Source organism: Panthera leo, chromosome F2, assembly GCF_018350215.1.
Source record: "Panthera leo isolate Ple1 chromosome F2, P.leo_Ple1_pat1.1, whole genome shotgun sequence".
Classification (NCBI taxonomy): Eukaryota; Metazoa; Chordata; class Mammalia; order Carnivora; family Felidae; genus Panthera; species Panthera leo.
In genome coordinates this window covers 28,075,424-28,100,900 of record NC_056695.1, presented here as the reverse complement: position 1 = coordinate 28,100,900, position 25,477 = coordinate 28,075,424, and the positions used below count along the sequence as shown (strand labels likewise).

At 36.3% G+C, this 25,477-nt stretch overlaps 1 long non-coding RNA gene across 1 annotated transcript; it reads left to right on the top strand.

The window, feature by feature from the left end:
• The first annotated feature begins 5,061 nt into the window (after window positions 1–5,061).
• LOC122211301 lies at window positions 5,062–24,697 on the top strand. The gene is made up of 3 exons (XR_006198616.1): window positions 5,062–5,163; window positions 23,852–23,939; window positions 24,602–24,697. It is a non-coding gene; the product is annotated as an uncharacterized LOC122211301 (long non-coding RNA).
• Window positions 24,698–25,477: the final 780 nt, after the last annotated feature.

Genomic DNA, 25,477 nt, shown 5'->3' with positions numbered 1-25,477 from the left:
TTATGCAATATTCTAAGTCCTTTATTGTCATTTTAACAATCTTCAGAGCATCTTTACCAGATGTAGTTTCCATCTCAAGAAGCTAATTTCTTTGCTCATCTGTTAAAAAAACTCATCTGTTAAAGTTTTAACATGAGATTGCGGCAATTCAGTTACATCTTCAGGCTCCACTTCCAATTCTAGTTGTCTTGCTGTTTCTACCATACCCACAGTTACTTCCTCCACTGAAGCCTTGAACCTCTCAAAGCCACACACAAGGGTTGTAATCAAGTCTTTTCAAACTCCTGTTAATGTGGATATTTTGACCTTTTTCAATGAATCATAGATGTTCTTAATGGCATCTAGAATGGTGAATCCTTTCCAGAAAATTTTCAATTTGCCTTGCCTATATCCATCAGAGGAATTATTAGATACGGCAACTATATCTTACAAAATGTATTTATTAAGTAATAAGATTTGAAAGTTGGAATTACTCCTTGCTCCATGGGCTACAGAATGTTTTGTTAGTAGGCATAAAAAACAACATTAATCTCATTGTACATTTCTATCAGGGGCTCTTGGATGACCAGTTGCATTGTCAAAGAGCAGTCATATTTTGAAAGGAATATTTTTCCTGAGCAGTAGGTCTCAACAGTGGGCTTAAAGTATTCAATAAACCATGTTGTAAACAGATATGCTGTCATGTAGGCTTTGTTGTTCCATCTATAAAGCACAGGCAGAGTAGATTTAGCATAATTCTTAAGAGCTTTAGGATTTTTCAGAATGGTAAATGAGCAGAGGCTTTGACTTAAAGTCATCAGTTGCATTAGCCCCTGAAAAGAAAGTCAGCCTGTCCTTTGAAGCTTTGAAGCCAAGCACTGACTTCTTCTTTCCAGTTGTGAGAGTCCTAGATGGCATTTTCTTCCAGTAGAAGTCTGTTTCATTTCCACTGAGAATCTGTTGTTTAGTGTAACTCCCTTAATTAATTCTCTTAGCTAGATCTTCTGAATAACTTGCAGCCTCTATGTCAGTAGGTGCTGCTTCGCCTTGCACTTTGATGTTATGGAGATGATTTCTTTCTTTAGACCTCATGAACCAGCCTCGGGAGCTTCAAACTTTTCTTCTGCAGTTTCCTCACCTCTCTCAGCCTCAGGAAACTGATTTATTGAATAGATCCAGCTATGGAAGTTCTTAACTTCTCATTTAGCTTTTTCAGAACTGTCCAATAAAATTTTCCACCACGATGGAAATTTTCCATATGTATGCTAAACAATAAGATAGACAAAGAACATGTGGCTCTTGAGCTCTTGAAATATAGCTAGCATGACTAAGCAATTGAATTTGTAATTTGTTTTTTATTTTAAATTTCATTTAAATTAGAATTTAAGTAGCTACCACATTGGCTAGAGGCTACCGCACAGGACAAATTTAGTTGCTTCCTTGTGCTCAGCTTAATCTTCCATCCCTACATTTTCTATGGACGGGGAAATGTAAGCTTAGGCCTAAATCTTGATGGATTCAAACTCAACAACTTCAACTAGCATATTTCCTAGTTGTTGCAGTTTGCATATTACATTATATCTCGAACTACTTTAACATCTGATTGATAATGATTATTATCATTAGTGATAATAAGATTGATCTCAGGATGAGAATGATGACAGTCTGAGCCCTCCATTTCACTGTTCTACTTTCCCCTTGAGTCTAGAGTCTAGAAAGCAATCCATGGGGTAGCTATAGTGGAACTAAACAGATGTCTGGGTCTTCTTTAACCTTACCTCCTGATTTTTTTTAGACCAGTTGATAAATCTTGCATATGCTCATTTCTTTAGGGGTTACAGAATGATGGTTTTCTGGCTTTACCATTCCTTCCATGAATTGGCCTTTTCTTTTCTTTTCTTTTCTTTCTTCCTTTTGTTTTTAGAAAGAAGAGATTTTCTGATTAACTGAGACTATTTGGCCACCCCAGAATGCCTACATGAATGGAAGGTAGAAACTTTTTTTTTCACCCCTACTTATCAATCTTTAAAGTAAGGTGTTGTAACAGCCACTTCATGTCCTAAAATAGGGGTTTATGGCTCTTCCTTTCATGAGTATCATTTAAAAATCATGTTTTTAAAATTAAGTTACAAAGTTTTCAACTCACTACAATCACTTTTTAATCCAATCGTTATGATGTAGGCCCATGGATTCCCATTCATACCGGTTTCTAATTCTTTATTTTATTTTAATTTTTTAATTTAACTATAGTTACACACAATATTACAATATCACTGACTATATTCTCTGTGCTATGCTTTTTATTCCTGTGACTTAATTCTTACCATAACAAGAGACCTATATCTCAAATACCATGTGACTTCATTCATATGTAGAATTTAAAAAACAAAGCAAATGAATAAACAAGCAAACAAAAGCAAAATCAGACATATAAACACAGAAGCCAAACTGATGAGCACCAGAGGGAGGGGGGTAGAGGATGGACAAAGTGGGTGAAGGGGGTCTGATGCTATCTTTTAAGATGGGATGTGGATTTTATTATACAGACTTCCTCCTAGGGAGGTACCTCATAGTTTTATATAGATCATACCTTCAAAGCAGTTGAGATGCAATATCATGCCATCTTTAACATATATCTTTTGTGGAGATCCAATATCACACCTCCTCCAGCAATATATCTCTCATTCTGGGCATCTGGGCCAGGCACAACGTTTAGCTGAAAGCCAGACTCACTTGAACCTGGAAGATTCTTTTACATACTTTAAATAGCATATATATGGGAAATGGACACCCATGTTTACTTTTTTAGGGCCATAGCTTTTCCAATGCACCAAATACTTATATGACTTACAACAAATAATCCCAAATGGTCCATACTGTATACCCTTCTGCATCCACTAGTACTTCATGTGGATAGAGCATGGCATCCATATTTGCAGGGCAGAGGAGACAACAGAAGTATATGGTATATCTTGAGGCATAAATTAAGGAGCTATAATCTGTAAAGTGAATTTAGATTCATAGAAAGGTCCCAAAGTGGGATGGTATAATTTAATGCTGGGTTGAACAGGTATAGGATGCACACATTTACTTATTCTCTAGTATGTTCACAGACATCCATAAAGTCTATAGTTTGTCATCTTATGGTCCATGCCGAGCCCTTCTGGATTTCAGAACACATTTAGCTTGTTGGAAATAAATTTTCTCTGCCAATCTGGCAATATTGAGAGATAAAGGCTAGGAAATGTTTGGGGAGTTTATATGGTGCAGGGTAGACATATTATAACTGGGTTTCACTCTGGGGGAATCTTACATGCTTTGATCCTTACACATGATAATAATGGTTTCTAATATTTCTGAATCACCTTATAGTTAACAAAGCACATCATACATAGTACATGACTTGCTCTTCACAAAAATTCAGTGAATTAGATTTTATTATATCCTGATTTTCAATGAGGAAACTGAGGTTTATAGGAATAATTTGTTCATATTTCTCCATCCAGAAAGTGGTTGAGTTTGGATTTAAACCAAGTCCATCTAACAAATTAGTCATTAATTCATTTAATAGCAATTTATTAAACACTATTTGTCAAACCTTCTGTTAGGCACTGGGGAGACAGTGCTGCACAAGATGAATACATTTCTTTTTTTACTTTAGACTTTTTAAAGAAAAGTTTTAGGTTCATGGCAAAATTGAGGGAAAGGTACAAAGATTTTCCACATACTCCCTGTCCCCACCAATGCATAGCCTCCCCCATTATCAACATCCCCCACAAGAGAGGTAGTTTTGTCACAGTTGATAAACTTACACTAATGCATCATTGTCACTCAAAGTCTGTGGTTTATGTTAGGGTTCACTCTTGGTGTTTTACATTCCATGGGTTTGGACAAATGTATAATGGCATGTATCTATCACTATGGTATCAGAGAGTATTTTCATTGTCCTAAAAATCCTCTCTTTTCTGCCTCTTCATCCCTCCCTCCAGCCCCTGACAACCACTGATCTTTTACTGTCCATAGTTTTGCCTTTTCCAAAATGTCAAATAGTTGGAATCATACAGTATTTAGTCTTTTCAGATTGGCTTCTTTCGCTTGCTAATATGCATTGAAGTTTCTTCCATGTCTTCGAATGCCTTGATGGCTCATTTGTTTTTGTTCATGTGGGCTGAATAATATTCCGTTGTCTAGACGTACCACAACTTACCCAAAGAAGGCAGGAAAATCTATTTTTCAATAAGTCAGACATCAAGAAAATTTTTGAAAAGATCTTTTCATCTTGCACTATCAGTGATATTTTGTTTCTGAAATATTGATGAGTCTGAGAAAAGACTGTAAAACTTTTGTGGGCCAGTAAACATTTTGGCCAAGGAGAATTTTAACAGCATTTTTATGGTTCTCGGAATCATTTCTGAGCCTTACCAGAAGTCTTCAAAATTGTGGTAACTTACAGAAAGCAAAATTTTTACAAAGATCTCTTGTAGCTGTATATATTAACATTTTCTTTTTCAAATCGCACAACGGCCTCTAAAGAGACTAAGCTTTGTTTCTTTCTGTTTTCAAAATTCTGAGAAGATGATGCAATTAAGTGAAATTCAAATGCACAGCGATTTTATTTCATCTAAATTGTTACCTGGCTTCTAAACCTCTCTAGCCTAGAGTCTATTATTTCCAAAGCCTGTTCTACTTTTAAGTAAATGTGATGATGGTAATTCATTAGGATGGTTTTATTTTAGGTACCTGTTCTCACTGTTAAGCCATTTTCTTAATAGCTAATTAGATGTCATGGAAAGTATTAATAAAAGAAAGATTTCATTTCTGTAAGGGTGTTGACATATCAGTTGCTCCCTCTGTTGAGTCATCAAGGTATGGATGTAAATATGTAAGAGGCTTAAAGAGTACAATGAGTTTTGCCTTGTTATAATGTGACCATATGTGGCCAATTATATTTCCTCTGTTTTTAATAATGTGGTTGTTTATTTACTAGTCCACATTTTTCTCTGACCATTAATTTTTATAGGCTTTCATCTTTTGAATCACCCTCACGTGGTATGTTAACAGCAGCGCTTGCTTGCCACCACATATTTTAAGCTTCTAAACAGAACACGAAATTGTGTTGTTCCCATGGAAACCTCAAACATTGCAGAACCACAGCTTTGAATCTGCAACTCCTATTGTATGTAGGTAGGTTCATGCCCTGTAACAGTGTACTCTAATCTCCAATGCCCCTAACATGAATCCAGTTAACCTGGATGCCATTAGAGTTAATTGTTTATCTTATTTTTATTTTTGATTTATTCCTTGGATTGGTTCTGTTATGGTAGAAAAGAGCTAGACTAGTCCATCACAATTAACCAAAATACAGAGCCTTTATGAACATTAGCATCTGTTATGGAGAGGGGAGTAGCAGCTACTGGGGCTATTTCTATAATATTTACACATTCATTCATTCATTCTTTCAGTTATTATTTATTAACTGTATTGAAAGGTGCACTATTTTGGGGCTGGGAGTTACAGCCATGAGCAAGACAAAATCTCTGACTTCATGATGCTTACATTCTAGTGAGATACGGAGTATGAAGTTTAAGAAGAAAAAATATATATGCATATACATGTACACATATATGTATGTATGTGGTAGGGGTTGCTATTTTAATTAAGGTCAGCAGAGGATGCTTCTCTGTAGTAGAGGCATTAGAGCAGAGATTTAATTGAAGTAAGTGAGTGTGTCAGGCAAATACCTGAGTGAAATTCATTCTAGGAAGAGGAAATGCAATGCAAATGCTCTGAAGTGGGAACAAGCTTGATACGCATACCCTTGACGTATAGCAAGAGTGCCAGACTCCTAGCACCTAATAAGCAAGCAGGGGAGTTAAGTGATGTGAAAGTAGAGATAAGAAAACAGATGGGGATTGGGGAAGACAACATGCAATGTCGCATAACCCACACTAAGGACATTGAATTTTGAGTATGAAGGGCTTTGAGCATAAAGTAATGGGATCCAATTTACAGTTTAAAGAAGATTGATCTATTTGTGGTGAGGATAATTAATTGTATCAAGGCTAGAGCAGAGGCCGAGATACCAGTTCAGATGCTATTGCAGTCATTTAGGTGAGAGAAGACAGCATAGAGGTGTGTTGAATTTAGTATCTAATCTGAAAGACAGAACTTACTGATGTTTTGGACACAGATTGTGTACAAATGGAGTCAAAGGCGACTAGTATTGTCCTGACTAAATAGATCAATGATAGTCCCATTTACTGAAACGTATAAAACTGAGGAAAGTGGTTTTGCAGGGAGCCAGGGAAAGGGAAGAATTTTGATTGAAACATGTTAAGTCAGAGTTGTCCACTAAGACATCCAGATGCAGATTTTTGGTGGTTCAATATCCAAGTCTAGAAATCAGAGGGATTTGTGCAGGGGATATAAGCTGTGATTCTGGGAGACACACATTTAAGACAATCATGTGCGTGAATAGCCAAAGCTAGAAATGATGATGTTGATGATTTCTAAAGATACCACCCTCCTTGCACCTATGTTGACTTCAGATGTTTTAGCTATTGATTGCCACAATAATGCTGCATTAAAGATGACCACAAAACCTCAGCGACACAGGACACTGAATTTATTGCTCACATATCTTTGGTCTGTTGGTGGTCGACCAGGCAGCTTTGCTGATCTTGACAGTGTTCATCGACATATCTGGGGATTGGCTGGCTGTCAGCTGCAGTAACTGTGGTGACTCAGCCTGCTCTGGGTGTCTTCCATCCTCCAGCACACTAGCTGGAGCTGTTCTCGTGGTGAGAGCAGAAGCACAGGAGAAAGCAAGCCCCAAGAGCAAGCCTGTTATAAGTCTCAGCTTGTGTCAGACTTTTGATTGAGTGTCAAGGAGCAAGGTATGCTACGTTGCCCACAGTGAGAAGGCACTACAAAAACAAAACAAAACACAACAAAACAAAACAAACACTGTGGAAAAGGGTATGGATATAAGGGGAGATGCAGAATTTGGGCCATTTTTGCAATCTATCACACAGGCTGACTAAGCATTCTAAAGAGCCCATGTGGAAGGCAGCCGTACATGAGGTGAAAACCATTGCATGAAATGTCTGCTTCCATTTCAACAACACCATCTTCACTTAGACTCAGTCTCCTTTTGAAAATACAAAAACACAATTTTGAAAATTTTGAGGTCCAGTGTGCAAATTCCAGCCCCATGTCTTGTATTTCTGGGATTACTTCAACAACAACAACAAAAAAAACTATCGTGATGTCTGTTTTGTTAAGATAGACAAAATAATAAAAGACTAAAAATAATATCCAAAGTTTCTAATGCATAATAAGCACTTGACAAATTATAAATGCTATGCTTGTTATTAGTAGAAAATTCACTATTTGTATTATGAAATATAACCATCAGTCAGTGTGATCTGTGGCCACAAGCATAAAATTATGCAACCACAATTGCATAAGATTGAATTCATAAGTCTGAATCTCCAAAAGTATTACTATTTAAAATAAAAACACCTTTTACCTCCACATGTAAAGTTACTCTATGGTAGTCATGGTGGCTTGAGTATCCAGACTTTTCTTTTCTCTTTTTTTAAAAAAAGTTGAGCTTTTATATGTATATCTTCAAGTTTTTGTCACTGTTTCAATATAAAAAGGGATTGATTATACTCTTAAAGGTTGTCTGTCATTTTGCTTTAGCATAAATAAAATTGGCTCAAAATTCAGACTGCATTGTGGGAAAGCATGGAGTGATATTTCTGTTCTAATCTCCAGTACCCACACCAAGATAAGACAGAACTGCTTAGATTGGAGAAATACCTGACTATACTGGCATTGAGGGTTTTTTTAAGTTTATTTATTTATTTTGAGAGAGACAGTACGAGTCGGGGAGGGGCAGAGAGAGAGGGAGAGAGAGAATTCGAAGCAGGTTCCATGCTGTCAGCATAGAGACTGATGTAGGGCTCGAACCCCCTAACTGAGATCATGACCTGCGCCCAAACCAAAAGGCAGAGGCTTAACGGACTGAGCCATCAACTGAGCCCCTGGCATCAAGTTTTAAGATGAAGATGATGTGTTTCATTACTTTTCTGATCAACATGCTAATACAGCATGGTCTAAAAATTGCTAACCCCCAACAGAATGGTTGACAAATGCCTGAATCAAAGGGCAATGTGGTTAAGCTGAATTTTGAAAAGAAGTACGATTAAGGAAGTACAGATCCCACATCTAGGTTACCTACTCTCGCCAGATAGGACTGTCCAGCTTGTCAGTTACTTTGGTCGTACAAACTTGTTACCACGAGTTCAAGAGTTTACAGAACCTTTTCCCTTCTTTTCTTTCAGACTGTGAGCTCTAGGAAAGCAGTAGATTTGTCTGTTTTGCTCACCCTTTGATCCTAAGTGCCTGTGTTTTTTATGGACCCAGGATCATTGGAAAGTCCTGAATCTATATTTGTTAACATATTTGTTCAATAAATGTTTACATGAAGGATTTTTCCCACATGCTGTGTCTAGTTTCTCTAGGGTTCGTCTGGATTAAAATATTTGAGAAGTAAACAATACAATTCAAGAATGGAAGAATTTTTCTGAATATTGCTTAATATTTTTGGAAATAATTTTACACACTCTACCCTACGTGTCCATAATATGCTTACTGTGCTACTTTAGTATTAAGTACTTCAAGGCTTCCCATCATTATTAAGATAAAGACCTGACCCATAAAACGACCATAAATCTCTGCATGATCTGGCTCCCAGCAACCCCTGCCTCTTCATCTTACATCTTCCTTTCCATCTCTCTCTGCATTCCAGCCACAATGGCTGCCTTTTATTTCCTTGGATTGACAATGGTCCCTAAGAACTCACAGCCTTTCCCCTAGGCCTGGAATGCTACTGGGTCATGCCTTGTCATTTTTCAGATCCTAAACGGACCTTCCCAGATGAAATCAGTTCTCTAGTTAGCTGCATTCATAGTGTTCAGCATTTTAATTCCTAGCCGTTATCACAATTTAAATCATTATATATTTATTTTTATATGATTGTTTATATCCATCTTCTACCATACTGTAAGCTCCATGAGAATATGGACTTACTTATTTAGTTCACTTCCGCACTTCTAAGAATCAACACGGTGCCTGGTACAAGCTCGAAAAAAAAAGCTCTGTCCTGTATAACAGCTTGCCATCAACATAATTTCTTTAACTTGAAAAATAATCAGGCAATTATAGAGCATTCTAAAGGGCTTGGTAGAAAGAAATACATTAGAAGAGACTCATGTGATTTTTAAGAATGCCTTCTTCCTACTTTCAGTACATTTCTTATTGGAATGTCAAACTCTTTTTCTCTTTTTTATCTTTCCAAAATCATCATTTTATCATTTAAAAAACAAACAAACAAGAAAAATTTGGCTTGAGAATTATTAAGACAGAGATACTATATTTCTCTTCTTTTATCTACTTTCCAAATGAAAACCCCACGATATCCAGACTTGATTTATATATCTGGAACTATTTAGAACAGGGGGCTTGTTACAAAATCTGACCATTGACATCTCCTTTTTAAAATTTTCTTTTAATGTTTATTTATTTACGAGAGAGAGACACACATAGAGCAAAAGCAGGGGAGGGGCAGAGAGAAAGGGAGACACAGAATTTGAAGCAGGCTCCAGGCTCTGAGCTGTCAACACAGAGCCCAATGTGAGGCTCGAAACCATGAACCGTGAGATCATGACCTGAGCTGAAGTCAGATGCTTAACCAACTGAGTCACCCAGGCACCACCCCCCCCCCTTTTTTGTTAATGAGAAAAATTCCTGCATCCCAGAATCAGCTGAAGTGCTTTTCATTATATCCTTAAAGATATCAGAAGATTTTTTTAAATATAAACACAATTATAGAAGACCTGGATTTTAACATGTCTTGGGTTCACTGATACTGCATCTGATCACTTTCCCCAAATTAAATCTTGTTAATGATTTATCTATAGGTCTGTTCTCTTAATGAACATTAAATTGATAGTCTCGTGTATTTTTTCGAATCTTACTGAAAAATAGTTCTATCAACTGATAATGAGATTAGCAATATCATTAGCTCATCGGGCATCAAATATTTCCAGGCTACATCCTTTATTCATTCCATTTTATATAGCCCTAATTCTTGCTATGATTTTTTTCCCCCTTCAGTGACCCTGACTCGAATGGTTGCTAATACTGTCTTCACAATGATAAACATGTAATTTTCCTGTGCAGCTGTCAGGTCTCTTCTCCAGCACTTTTCAAGCAACTAGAGAGGCTCCTATATATTAGTGCAAAAGTGACAGCACACTTCTACTCAAAGTATGAGAGGAATGTGTTAATTGCCCAAACACAAACCCACACATCAATGGATAGAAGGCTTCTGGACTAAAATAACACTTAGTAATCTTTCCTTGAGGTATATCTTCTTCCAGCTTCCTTTAAAACTGTCCATGAATCACAGAAGAAAATAAAACAAAATACCAAAAATTAATTCCGAGACAACCTGTTGCCAGGTTTGGAGGAATTTCCCTAATTATAATATAAAGCTGGTGGGTTGATTTGGTATATACTACCAGTGGTTACTTTGATTCATGTCATTAGAACCCTCTGTGGCCAGGGGCGCCTGGGTGGCTCAGTCGGTTAAGCGGCCGACTTCGGCTCAGGTCATGATCTCGCGGTCCGTGAGTTCAAGCCCCGCGTTGGGCTCTGTGCTGACAGCTCAGAGCCTGGAGCCTGCTTCCGATTCTGTGTCTCCCTCTCTCTGACCCTCCCCCGTTCATACTCTGTCCTCTCTCTGTCTCAAAAATAAATAAACGTTAAAAAAAATTAAAAAAAAAAAAAAAAGAACCCTCTGTGGCCATAGAAAATGGAAAAAAGCTTTCCCCCTAACTTTAATTCTCAATCCTTCAACAGCAAAAACAACAAAAACGCCTTGAGCTTCTACATGTGCCAGACATATAAGTAGTGAGGATACAGTAATAAAGGTCATCATCATCGTTGCATCTTCACTGAGATTACTGGCTGTCAGGGGAGCCTGTAGTTTTAAAGGAATATAAGATAATGCCACAAATTAAAAAGTGCTACAGGGATTATCATGGTAATATCTAATTTACTGCACATCGATTATGAGATAAAGTAACACCTAATTTGATATATAAAGAAGGAGTAGTTGCGTGGGACAAGATGAGAGGTAAATTATTTAAACAGAATTTGTGCTGAATGCCTGAGTGGCTCAGTCAGTTGCACGTTGAACTCTTGGTTTCATCTCAGGTCATGATCCCAGGGTTGTGGGATGGATTCCCATGTCAGGCTCCATGCTAAGCATGGAATCTGCTTTAGATTCTTTCTCTCTGTCCCCCTGCCGCTCTCTCCTGCTCATGTGCTCTCTCTATCTCTCTCTCTCTCATTTTTTTTTAAAATAAACAGAATGTGTGGGGCACCTGGGTGCTTCAGTCAGTTAAATATCTGACTTCAGCTCAGGTCATGATCTTTCATGGCTCCTGAGCATTAAGCTCTGTGCTGACATCTCAGAGCCTGGAGCCTACTTTAGATTCTGTATCTGTTTTTCTCTGCCCCTCCCCTGCTTGCTCTCTCTTTCTCTTTCTCTCTCTCTCAGAAATAAACATTAAAAAAATCCAGGATGTGTATTGATTTCATATTGAGATTTATCTTCAAATAGACTATACTAGAAGTCCAATAAATAGTTCCCTACATGTCACTAGAATCACACTTCTGCATATCATCTGAGATTAGATGTATCAATGGAACCAATAGGTTTGAAGGTCTGGAAAGAAAACCAAACATGGTGCTTTCAGATGCCTTTAAAGTTTCAGTAAGACTGGATTATGAAGGGTTAGGTAGAAAATTGTAGAATATGAAATTGAAGACATCAAGTATTTTATTTTACAGGATCTTTAAATCTTGTTAAAGAATTTGGGTTTTATTGCATGGCAATGGAGAGACAATAGGGTGTTGAAAGCAGGCAAGTGGCAGTGTTAGGTTTGCCTTTTAGAATTATCAACATGGCTTTGGTGAAAAGAATATGCTTGAGAAGGACAAAAGAAGAGTGAGACTAAGCAGGCAGAGGCAATTATAAACAATGATCTAAGGATGACATAATAGTGTCCTGGATGGTGAGAATGGAGAGATGTAAACAAGTGGATGCTTTATTTACTTAGGAGATGGATGAATGTGTGGATGAGAAAGAAGAAATGAAATATGGCTTGTGTATCTGGATGTTTGATACGACTCACTGACACAGTGAAAAGATGAGAAAGAATGGTTAAAGATGAGCTTAGTTTTTGATATCTTAAGCTTCTGGTCCTACAAGAGGATATGAACAACAGGTGGTTGAATAAACCATGCACATAAATATGTGAGTCATTGATATAGGAAATCAGTGAGGTCTTGGAAATTGCTGAGACTACCCTGTAAAAACAGGTAGAGTGAAATAAGAGAGAGTAGAATAAAATTTGAGGTACACTGATATTTATGGGATTTGCTGAGAAACAGAAGCTTGCAAAGGTGAGTGAGGAAGAGGGGCTGGTCTAGAAAAGAGAAAAGAGCAGCATAGGCCACAGGTAAGAGAAAATTTGAGGAGGGATTGTGCATCAGTAAAGTTTAATCCATGATTTAAGGAATCTATTATCTGTCATTGATGAAGTGGTGGTCGTTTTTTGAAGGGGCCAAAATGTTTCTACCTAAATTGATCTGTATCCATAAAAATAGAGGAAGTAGCTCAAAAATTGGGGATCAGGGTACTGTAGGTGGGAAATTATATGTTAGGAATTTAGAGTTCTAAAGTAAAATGCTTGAGGCTTGGGGTGTGATAGAAATATTGAGATGAACATTAGCAAATAACCACACTACCCATTCAGTGACTTAAGGGAAAAAAAACATTTATAGGTGCTCTTATTTAAATAGGAATCTATTAAAATGTTCTCATTTGGACATTTATTCCAGTAGGTTTTTTTTAAATTTAGCAGAGATATCCTTATTAAACATTTTGGGTCAAGATTGTCATTCTACTTTAATTGTGCAGGAATATGAAGTCTCATACTCATTTAGTGAAGACATTCCTTACCCCCTCAACGGTTTAGTAATGCAGATACATGAGCAAAGAGAACACTGTAATTTGCTGTGACATCCACTCTGTAGCACAGAAACACAAATCAGGAGTGCCTAATGCAAACGAGAGACAAATTCTGATTAAGGAAGGCTTCCTGAAAAAGGTAGCACCTGACATTAGCCTTAAAGATGAGTAAAACTCATCCAGAGAGAGAGAGAGGTAAAAAGTGTATCTTTGAATTCTAGAAAAAAAATGTTGTCCCTGATTTCTAGTGCCTTTCCATTCTGTATTAGGTGAAGGTAACATAATCCTTACAAGTCAGGCTCCTTAATTTATACAACAGAAGGCCAATTTTGGCTCTTGTAAACACATCAATCCTTCTTTAATTGACAAATGAGACTATCTCCTCTCCAAGCCAGGAATTGATTGCAATGAAGCGGTTGCTAAAGTGTCTGAACGTTAATTTTTTGAGTCCAATGACTACATCATATATCCATCCCTCTAAACCAGATCTTCAGAAAGTGAGATATCTAGACCACGTTATCATAGCTTCCCTCAGAGAAGTTACCTCTTTGATAGTGTGTTAGCACTAAAAAATTTATTTTAACAAATGTATTATCTCTTGCAAGCCAGTTTCAGACACTATTTCACCACTTGATACTTCTTAAACAGGAACTCAACACCATTAGTTTTATTATTATTTCACTACCAGAAAAATGTAATATCCAAGTTAATTTTTACAATTTCTTCTGCTTTTAAGTACTTAATATCTATTCAATCTTCAATTCGTGACAATTTCACTTTTCCCTCGCACTTGTCCCCACTCTCACTACTCTAGATTGGATCTTAATCTTTTTCTCCTAGTCTGTATACTGAAATAGTCTCTTTACTGGGCCTCTGCCAGGAGTCTAACTCATTCAAGTTCATCTTGCTTTCTACTACCGCAGTGATATGTTTAAAATCAAATTCAGACAATGCCATGATCTTCCTTAAAAGCTTTCAGTGGCTCCGTGCTATAGGATATAGTTCTAATTCATTACATGATAGACTAATCACAGTCTGCAATCTTCCATTTTCAGTTTCCCCAGACTCATCTGTAGCTCTCAGCTGCCTCCAAACTGATATTTATGGGGCAATATCCCTGATGAACTTACCTTCAACTGAGTCCTTCACTAGGGTATGCAGCAATGTTTACTGTGGAATTTAAACAAATGCACACACATGGACACATATGTGTGTGCACACACCGTCCACAGAAGCAAAATCTATGGGATTAGGCTCAGGCACAAGAATTTCTCAAAATTTTCACCATTTCACAGAACTCGTTTTCTTAACCATTGTGCTAGTTACAGTGTGCTGATTCAAGGTCCTGGCCCACACCTGGCTCATTCATCATACTTCTAAGTTATGGCATTTTTTTCCCTCTTATCCTGGAATGCTATTCCTTAAACCACTCTCTTTCTTCTTTTGACAACTCTTCATCTTTTGAGAGTAAGAATAAGCATTATTCCCTGGAATAAGCATCTCTTCTTTATCCCTATTCCCCTGCTGTTAGGTGTCCCTTTCTATATGCTCTCAAAGCATTCCAGTTAGTCCTATATTATCATTTCTGCCACTGGATTACTGTGATTAAAGTGATCAGTCTTACCTATTAGATTGTAAATTCTGCCAGTGCAGGGATTGTGGGTTTGTTTTGTTTTACTATCTTTTAAAATGATCTAAATTTAAAGGTGATTCTCTTCAAAGTGAATAATTCAAAGGGAAAATTTTTTCCAATGGATTAGTTGGAATTTACAAGAATGTGAATATTTCTTGTCACTAATTAAGTTTTCACTTTTGCAGATGTGTATATCACTATTATGTGCTATTATTATACATACATACATATATACTTGTTATACAGTTATATGGCCATATTTGTGTGTGTATATATATATATATATTTGGATCTGTATATGGTTGTATGACTATATATGTGTGTGTGTGTGTGTGTGTGTGTGTGTGTGTGTGTGTATACTGTCACCTGTATACATACACCACATACACAGACACACACACACACTCAGTTGCTAAGATGCTGAGTGCTTTTTATGTACCAGGCATTGTGATAAATACATTGCACTATTATTTCACATTAATGTTTTAACAATTTTATTAGAGTGATATGCTATTAACCATGATTTCACACATGGGATTACTTGACCTTTGACAGGTAGAGAGATTTGCTTATGACAAAAACTTGACCCATTTTATATGACTACAAAATCATTACAGAATACAAACTAAATAGTTTCCCGTATGCATGTTTATTATATGCATACATATAATAAATACTGAAGAGACTAACACTAGCTAATTGCATTCAAAGTTATTTTTAAAAAGTTGAAAGTTCAAATAAAGTTCATAATTTTTTAGAATGCCAAATGAACAAAAAATAAGCAAACGTTTTTATTTCACATTCCATTGTTAAAATAACACAGAAATATATTACCTTTTGAAAAATTGTGAGCAAAAATCATTACTTTCTTCATCTCTATTCAAGGTTTTGTTTTGTATATGAATGAAACTTACCTGAAGATGTCTAAATATTAGAAATAATACCATAACACTTGAGAGCACCCAAGTACATAAAACAATTAATAGCAAACATGAGGACTCAAATAGACAAAATCACGAATGAGACAGGAGAGATCAAAACAAAAAAACACAGAAATACAAACAATTATAAGAGAATATTATGAAAAATTATATGCCAACTAATTAGGCAATCTAGAAGAAATAGATAAATTCCTAGAAACCTTAAATGACAAAAACTGAAACAGGAAGAAGTAGAAATTTTCTTTTCAATTTTTTTTCATTTTCCCAAATTTATTTGAGTGAGAGAGAGAGAAACAGAAACAGAGAGAAAGAGAGAGAGAGAGAGCACAGGCAGGGGAGAGGGGCAGAGTGAGAAAGAAAGAGAGAGAGAGAGAGAGAGAGAGAGAGAATCCCAAGCAGACTCCATACTCAGTGTGGATCCCAGCAGGGGCTCAATCCCATGACCCTGGCATCATGACCTGAGCCAAAATCAAGAACCTGATGCTCAGCCAACTGAGCCACCCAGGCACCCCAGAAGTAGGAAATTTGAACAGATCCAATAACCAGATAAGAAATTGAATCAATAATAAAAAATCTCCCAACAAACAAAAGTCCAAGGCCAGATGGCTTCCTAGGGGATTTCCACCAAACATTCAAAGAAAAGTTAATACATATTTGTCTCAAGCTGCTCCAAAAAATAGAAATGGAAGGAAAACTTCCAAACTCATTCTATGAAGCCAGCATTACCTTGATTCCAAAACCAAAGACCTCACTAAAAAAAGAGAACTACAGGCCAATATTCCTGATGAACATGGATGCAAAAATTATCGACAAAATACCAGTAAATCGAATCCAGCAGTTTATTAAAATAATCATTCACTATGATCAAGTGGGATTTTTTCCTGGACTGTGATGGTGGTTCAATATTTGCAAATCAATCAATGTGACACACCACATTAATAAAAGAAAGGATGAGAACTATATGATCCTCTCAACAGATGCAGAAAAAGCATTTGACAAAGTACAGCATCCATTCTTGATTAAAAAAACCCTCAACAACAACAACAACAACAACAAAACCCAACAAACCCTCAGCAAAATAGGGATAGAGGGAACATCCCTCAAAATCATAAAGGCCATGTATGAGAGACCCTCATCCTCAATGAGGAAAACCTGAGAGCTTTTCCTCTAAGGTCAGGAACAAGACAAGGATATCTACTCTCACCACTGTTATTATTATTTTTTTTTAACATTTATTTATTTTTGAGACAGAGAGGGACAGAGCATGAACAGGGGAGGGTCAGAGAGAGGGAGACACAGAATCTGAAACAGGCTCCAGGCTCTGAGCTGTCAGCACAGAGCCCGACGCGGGGCTCGAACTCACAGTCCTCACGGACCGCGAGATCATGACCTGAGCTGAAGTCGGCCGCTCAACCGACTGAGCCACCCAGGCGCCCCATCTCACCACTGTTATTTAACGTAGTACTGGAAGACTTAGCCTTAAATCAGACAACAAAAAGAAATAAAAGGCATTCAAATCAGCAAGGAAGAAGTCAAGCTTCCATAATTCACAGACAACATGATGCTTTATGTAGAAAACCCAAAAAACACCACCAAAAAATTGTTAGAACTGATACACGAATTCAGTGAAGTCACAGGATATAAAATCAACATACAGAAATCTGTTGCATTTCTGTACACCAGTTATAAAGCAGCAGAAAGGGAAATCAAAGAATTGATCCCATTTACAGTTGCACCAAAAACCACGAGGTACCCAGGAATAAACCTAACCCAAAAGGTAAAAGATCTGTACTCTGAAAACTATAGAAAGCTTATGAAAGAAATTGAAGAGGACATAAAGAAATGGAAAAATATTCCATGCTCATGGATTTAAAGAACACATACTGTTAAAATGTCTATACTACCCAAACCAATCCTCACATTTAATGTAAACCCTATCAAAATGCCACCAGCATTTTTCACAGAAGTAGAACAAACAATCCTAAAATTTGTATGGAACCACGAAAGACCCCGAATAGCCAAAGTGATCTTGAATAAAAAAGACAAAGTTGGAGACATCACGATACTGGACTTCAAGCTATATCACAAAGCTGTAGTCATCAAGACAGTATGGTACTGGCACAAAAACAGACACATAAATTGATGAAATAGAATAGAAAACCCAGAAACGGGCCCACAACTATATGGTCAACTAATCTTTGACAAAGAAGGAAAGAATATCCAATGGAAAAATGTCTTCAACAAATGGCATTGAGAAAACTGGACAGCAACATGCAAAAGAATGAAAGTCAACTACTTTCTTATATCATATACAAAAATAAATTCAAAATGGATGAAAGACCTAAATGTGAGACTTGAAACCATAAAAATCCTAGAGGAGGACATAGGCAGCAACATCTTTGACATCAGCTATAGCAAATTCTTACTAGATATGTCTCCAGAGGCAAGGGAAACAAAAGCAAACATGAACTATTGGGACTTGGAGACAAAAAGCGCCTGCATAGCAAAGCAAACAGTCAACAAAACCAAAAGGCAATCTTCAAAATGGGAGAAGATATTTGCAAATGATATATCAGATGAAGGGTTAGTATCCAAAATCTATAAAGAACTTATCAAGTTCAATACCCAAAAAACAAATAACCCAATGAAGAAATGGGCATAAGACATGAATACACATTTTTCCAAAGAAGACTTCTAGATGGGGGCACCTGGTTAGCTCAGTCAGTTAAGCATCTGACTTTGGCTCAGGTCATGATCTCATGGCTCATGATTTTGAGCCCTGTGTGGGCTGTGTTGACAGCTCAGAGCCTGAAGCCTACTTCAGATTCCGTGTCTATCTCTCTCTCTGTCCCTCCCTCACTCACACTCTGCCTGCCTCTCTCTCTCTCTCTCTTTCTCTCTCAAAAATAAACTAAAAAATAAACATTAAAAGAAAAAAAGAGAGAGAGAGAGAGAGAGAGAGAGAGAGAGAGAAAGAAAGAAGGAAGGAAAGAAAGAAAGAAAGAAAGAAAGAAAGAAAGAAAGAAAGAAAGAAAGAAATCCAGATGGCTAACAGACACATGAAAAGATGCTCAACATCCCTTATTATCAGGGAAATACCAATTAAAACTGCAATGAGATACCACCTCACACCTGTCAGAATGGCTAAAATTAACAACATAACAGAGAACAGATGTTGGCGAGGATGCCAAGAAAGGGAAACCCTCTTTCCCTGTTGGTGGGAATGCAAACTGGTACAGACACTTGGGAAAACAGTATGGAGGTTCCTCAAAAAGTTAAAAACAGAACTACCTTAGATTCAGCAATTGAACTATTAGGTATTTACCCAAAGGACACAAAAATACTGATTTGAAGGGATATACATCCTGATCTTTATAGTATTATCAACAATAGCCAAATTATGGGAAGAGCCTAAATGTTCACCAACTGATGAATAAAGAATACATTACACACACACACACACACACACACACACAAACACACATACCATGGAATATTATGCAGCCATGAAAAAGAATGGAATCTTGCCATTTGCAACAACAGAGGTAGAGTGTATTATGCTAAGCAAAATAAATCAGGCAGAGAAAGACAAATACCATATGATTTCACTCATATGTGGAATTTATTTTATTTTATTTATTTATTTTTAATTTTATTTTTTTTCAAATGTGAAATTTATTGTCCAATTGGTTTCCATACGACACCCAGTGCTCATCCCAAAAGGTGCCCTCCTCAATACCCATCACCCACCCTCCCCTCCCTCTCACCCCCCCATCAACCCTCAGTTTGTTCTCAGTTTTTAACAGTCTCTTATGTTTTGGCTCTCTCCCACTCTAACCTCTTTTTTTTTTTTTTCCTTCCCCTACCCCATGGGTTTCTGTTAAGTTTCTCAGGATCCACATAAGAGTGAAAACATATGGTATCTGTCTTTCTCTGTATGGCTTATTTCACTTAGCATCACACTCTCCAGTTCCATCCACGTTGCTACGAAAGGCCATATTTCATTCTTTCTCATTGCCATGTAGTATTCCATTGTGTATATAAACCACAATTTCTTTATCCATTCATCAGTTGATGGACATTTAGGTTCTTTCCATAATTTGGCTATTGTTGAGAGTGCTGCTATAAACATTGGGGTACAGGTGCCCTTATGCATCAGTACTCCTGTATCCCTTGGGTAAATTCCTAGCAGTGCTATTGCTGGGTCATAGGGTAGGTCTATTTTTAATTTTTTGAGGAACCTCCACACTGCTTTCCAGAGCAGCTGCACCAATTTGCATTCCCACCAACAGTGCAAGAGGGTTCCCGTTTCTCCACATCCTCTCCAGCATCTATAGTCTCCTGATTTGTTCATTTTGGCCACTCTGACTGGCGTGAGGTGATAGCTGAGTGTGGTTTTGATTTGTATTTCCCTGATAAGGAGCGACATTGAACATCTTTTCATGTGCCTGTTGGCCATCCAGATGTCTTCTTTAGAGAAGTGTCTATTCATGTTTTCTGCCCATTTCTTCACTGGGTTATTTGTTTTTCGGGTGTGGAGTTTGATGAGCTCTTTATAGATTTTGGATACTAGCCCTTTGTCTGATATGTCATTTGCAAATATCTTTTCCCATTCCGTTGGTTGCCTTTTAGTTTTGTTGGTTGTTTCCTTTGCTGTGCAGAAGCTTTTTATCTTCATAAGGTCCCAGTAATTCATTTTTGCTTTTAATTCCCTTGCCTTTGGGGATGTGTCGAGTAAGAGATTGCTACGGCTGAGGTCAGAGAGGTTTTTTCCTGCTTTCTCCTCTAGGGTTTTGATGGTTTCCTGTCTCACATTCAGGTCCTTTATCCATTTTGAATTTATTTTTGTGAATGGTGTGAGAAAGTGGTCTAGTTTCAACCTTTTGCATGTTGCTGTCCAGCTCTCCCAGCACCATTTGTTAAAGAGACTGTCTTTTTTCCATTGGATGTTCTTTCCTGCTTTGTCAAAGATTAGTTGGCCATATGTTTGTGGGTCTAGTTCTGGGGTTTCTATTCTATTCCATTGGTCTATGTGTCTGTTTTTGTGCCAATACCATGCTGTCTTGATGATTACAGCTTTGTAGTAGAGGCTAAGGTCTGGGATTGTGATGCCTCCTGCTTTGGTCTTCTTCTTCAAAATTACTTTGGCTATTCGGGGCCTTTTGTGGTTCCATATGAATTTTAGGATTGCTTGTTCTACTTTCGAGAAGAATGCTGGTGCCATTTTGATTGAGATTGCATTGAATGTGTAGATAGGTTTGGGTAGTATTGACATTTTGACAATATTTATTCTTCCAATCCATGATCAGGGAATGTCTTTCCATTTCTTTATATCTTCTTCAATTACCTTCATAAGCTTTCTATAGTTTTCAGCATACAGATCTTTTACATCTTTGGTTAGATTTATTCCTAGGTATTTTATGCTTCTTGGTGCAATTTAAAAAAGTGAAACAGATAAATATAGGGGAAAAAAGAGAGAGAGGAAAACCATAAAACAGACTCTTAACGATAGAGAACAAATTGAGGGTAGCTGGAGGGGTGATGGGTGAGGGATGGGATAAATTGGTGATGGGTATTAAGAAGGGCACTTGTGATGAGTAGTGGGTATTATATGTAAGTGATGAATTACTAAATTCTACTCCTGAAACTAATATTGCACCATATGTTAACTAATTTGGATTTAAATAAAAACTTGAAAGAACAAAATAGAAATACTACCACAACAAGAAGAAATAATACCATAGTAAAAATAAACAAATATGTATCAGAAACTAAATTGCTGCAAAATCAAATTATTTTTATTTTTTTCACTTTTTCAATTTTTAACTATCGTAAATATTATTATGCTTTTCATTCTAAGTAAATCAATTAAAATAAGAATCCAATTTAACCAATAATTAGTGGCCAAAAATGTTGGCATCACTGGTGAAAATGGTAGAGAAACAATAATTAAAATAAATATTTTTATTTTATTTAAAGACATCTGATAGATGTTCCATAAATTATTTGTTGGATTCAACCAGATTTAGAAGCATCTTATCACATTGCACTGAATTTCTGTAGTTATATCTCTCCACTCCTCTTGACTAAAGGCTCTTTGGAGTCCTACATCACAGTATTTTTATCTTCATATCCCTGATAAGCAGCCCAATGAATAGAAGGTATTTAGCATGTGCTAATCAATAAAGCAATTCTCAAATCTTTTGGTTTCAGTATCGCATTACAGTACTTGGAATTATTGAATAATTCTTTTGTTATGCAGGTTATAACTATAGGTATGCCATCTCTAATATGCACTGTGTTAGAAATTAAAAGTGAGAAAAAGTTTAAGTGTATTACTTAATAATTTATTTATTTCTTTACAAAAATGTTTATTTAATTTGAGACAGAGAGAGAAAGAGCATGCATGTGGAAGTGGGGGGAGGGCAGAAAGAGAGGGGGAGAGAGATCCCCAACCAGCCTTCATGCTGTTAGTGCAGAGACAGATGCAGACTTGATCTCAGGAACAGTGAGATCATGACCTGAGCTGAAATCAAGAGTTAGATGCTTAACTAACTGAGCCACCCAGCCACCCCTATTAATTAATAATTTTAAATACTAACAATAAACCTATTGCATGTTATCATAAATTGCATATTATTATGTAAAACAAGTACATTTTCCAAAGCAAACCAACTTAATGAGAAAAGGGTCATGATTTTTAGTTTTACAAATCTCTGCAATGTGTGGCTTACCAGGTATGAAATAAATATAATAATCTGGAGTTTTTCATCTACTTCTGAATTCAATCTGTTTTGATATGCTGTTTGAGTTAAAGAATACAAAGAACATGAAGCTCCACAAATATACTAATTAGAAAAGGAGAAATATTTTCATAGACTTTTGAGAAACCTATGACTATTGTTTTATACTACATCAAACTCAGCAAATGTTAGTTTCTTAATAGCTTATTGCAATGTGAAATTTGAATCCAGATCAGTACCTTTTGTACTGTTACATTAAAATCCATTGTTCTAGGGGCGCCTGGGTGGCTCAGTCAGTTAAGTGGCCGACTTCGGCTCAGGTCATGATTTCACGGTCCATGAGTTCGAGCCCCGCATCGGGCTCTGTGCTGACAGCTCAGAGCCTGGAGCCTGTTTCGGATTCTGTGTCTCCCTCTCTGTGACCCTCCCCTGTTCATGCTCTGTCTCTCTCTGTCTCAAAAATAAATAAACGTTAAAAAATTTAAAAAAAAATTTAAAAAATCCATTGTTCTATATTGTATATTGAAAAGATCTTTTATCCTTGTATGATTTTGCATTTATAATTTTGAAAACTTTCATTCACCCAGCCATGAAGATCTTCCAGATGTTGATATATAATATCATACAATATAAAACTATCATGTTTGTTAATTTCACCAATGATCTCAACAAAGGTCTTCAATTATTTACAAGATGTCAAACTAATGGTGGTAGATATAAATTTTCCAAAGGCAAGAATGAATTTTATCACCAACAACAAACACTGTCAGTTGTTTTCTTTGAAATAAAAGGCTCACTTTATTTATTGCTGCCAAATACCCAAGTCTATATAATCATGGTTTGTCTGTTACAGTTTTAAAATAGACGTGGTGTTCTATGGTAAAAGCATCTGGTTTAGGTAGCGATTCAACGAACCACACTTTTCAGGTAGACAAATACTTTTCATGTAGACAACCAACAAACTTCAATATACCGCAGAAGTGACATTTTGCATACTCCCCATTTCTTCATAGATAATATAAAGACGGTGTGCAAAGAAGCAATCTAATAAAGTTATCAATTCTCTCATTCATCAAAGATATTCTTAAGCAAAACTCACCATTTTTTAATTCAATTTGATGGTGAAGAATGCAATAACTACTAATACATTTTGGTGCCACTATCTTGATTTGAGCTAAGACAATGGTAATTTTATCCACCATTGCTTTTGTACCATCAATGTAAATGTCACGAGTTAAAAAGGCAAGTAAAATCTTAGCGTTATAATGAAAATAATCGTTTCTTTGTGTGGATTCCTCTGAAAGAATTTCAGGGACCCTCAGGGATTAATGAGCTCATGAAAACAAGTTCTTTTTCATACAATTGCAAGAAGAATGCAAATCTAATTTCAAGTTTTGCTACCTTGCGTAGAAGTTGCTGAAAAAGTTGACTTTTCTAATTTCAGGACTAAAGTCTGTGATCATCAATGGATTTTTACATAAGCCAAAGAAAAATGTTGTTAATGCCCTGTTATTCCAGTTAAGCTCAAATCTGTAAGCAATCCGCAAGTTCTGTTTACTCTACTTCAAAAATAGATCTGATACATCCATATACTGTCATTCCAGTTCCTTTTCTAGGTATTTATACCATGCCACAGCATTAATCTCTTGAATTGTTATATTTGCTTCCTAAATATTTTTCTCTATTCCCATATTTGTTCGTATAAAATACATTCTCCATAGTAAGCAGAATGATCTCTTAAACATTAAATCAGATCTAAAAATGCCCCTTCTGAAAACCCTTTAGTGGCTTTCACTGCCAATGGAATAAAATCCAAGTTGCTAACTGTATCCTACAAACAACCACAACATGTCTTAAATATATGTCCTAGAAATTATATATGCATGTGTATACACACACACACACACACACACACACACACACACACACAATCTAGAATACAAAGAAAAGTCATAGGAATCTAACACTTTACCTCACACTTTCACCTTGATATCACAAAATTATCTGTCTCTCATTTGAATGAATAAAAATGAGGAATAAGTAAAAGACAGATATTTCTATTAACTCCAGATTATGTGCAGAAGAATTTTAGGCATCTTGGAATGGATGAAAGTATTTATTACAAGTCTATATAATTAAAGGCGCTTTGTTTTGTACTATAGTGACCACAGTACATTGTTCTTTTGCTTTTCAGATGATTATATTCTAAGAAATAATTCAACTGGATTTTTTGAGGACATAATCAAAATAAGTAAAATAAACATTAGACAAGCAATGTTTATATTGGCTGCTTGATTGTTATTCAAAGCATCTTTGAAACATCAGTATTTGATAATGACAGTAGTTTACAAAACTGTAAGTAGTTTACAAAATATCTTTATCACCTGCCTCTTTTCATTTGACCAATACCACTATGCTATATGATAGGTGGTAGTTATTTGTCCTTGCTTTTAAAATGTATAAAAGTTGTTATCATTGACTGATTACATGTCAGGAGAATGTTACAAAAAGATACAATGACTACTGCTAAAACGGTGAGGCTAATTAACAAAATTTCAAGAGAAGAGAAAGGTATAAACTCTAAATGTAGAGCATAAGTGTAGATCTTTTTTTATACATAAGAGGCAGTAAATGAAAAGTATTAAATGCCTAGGACCCTGCCACTTCAGAACCTGATTTTTTTTTCTTTCTTCACATGCATTTACCCATGGGAACTTTGTTTCTTTGGATTTGGATAGGTACATGAAAGAGGCAGAGTGATGGGGGCGGGGGACTACCATGAAGCTTTAATTATCTTTCTCCCATTCCTTCCTCCATATGATTACTTTCCATCTAGTAAGAAAAACAAATCCTCTTTTTCTAGTGCTCTTGTTTTGACAAAGAAATAAAGAAAAGTAAGATATTATAAGCATCTCAGCTTCTGACCTCAAAAATCAGACTAGACATTTCTAAGACACTAGTTTGGGAAATATCAATTCAATTAATTTCCTTTAGTGGAAGTTACATGGTTGAAATTTCAGCCAATACTTGAAATGTCATGCTGTAAAGACTATTTTAAAAACAATTACAA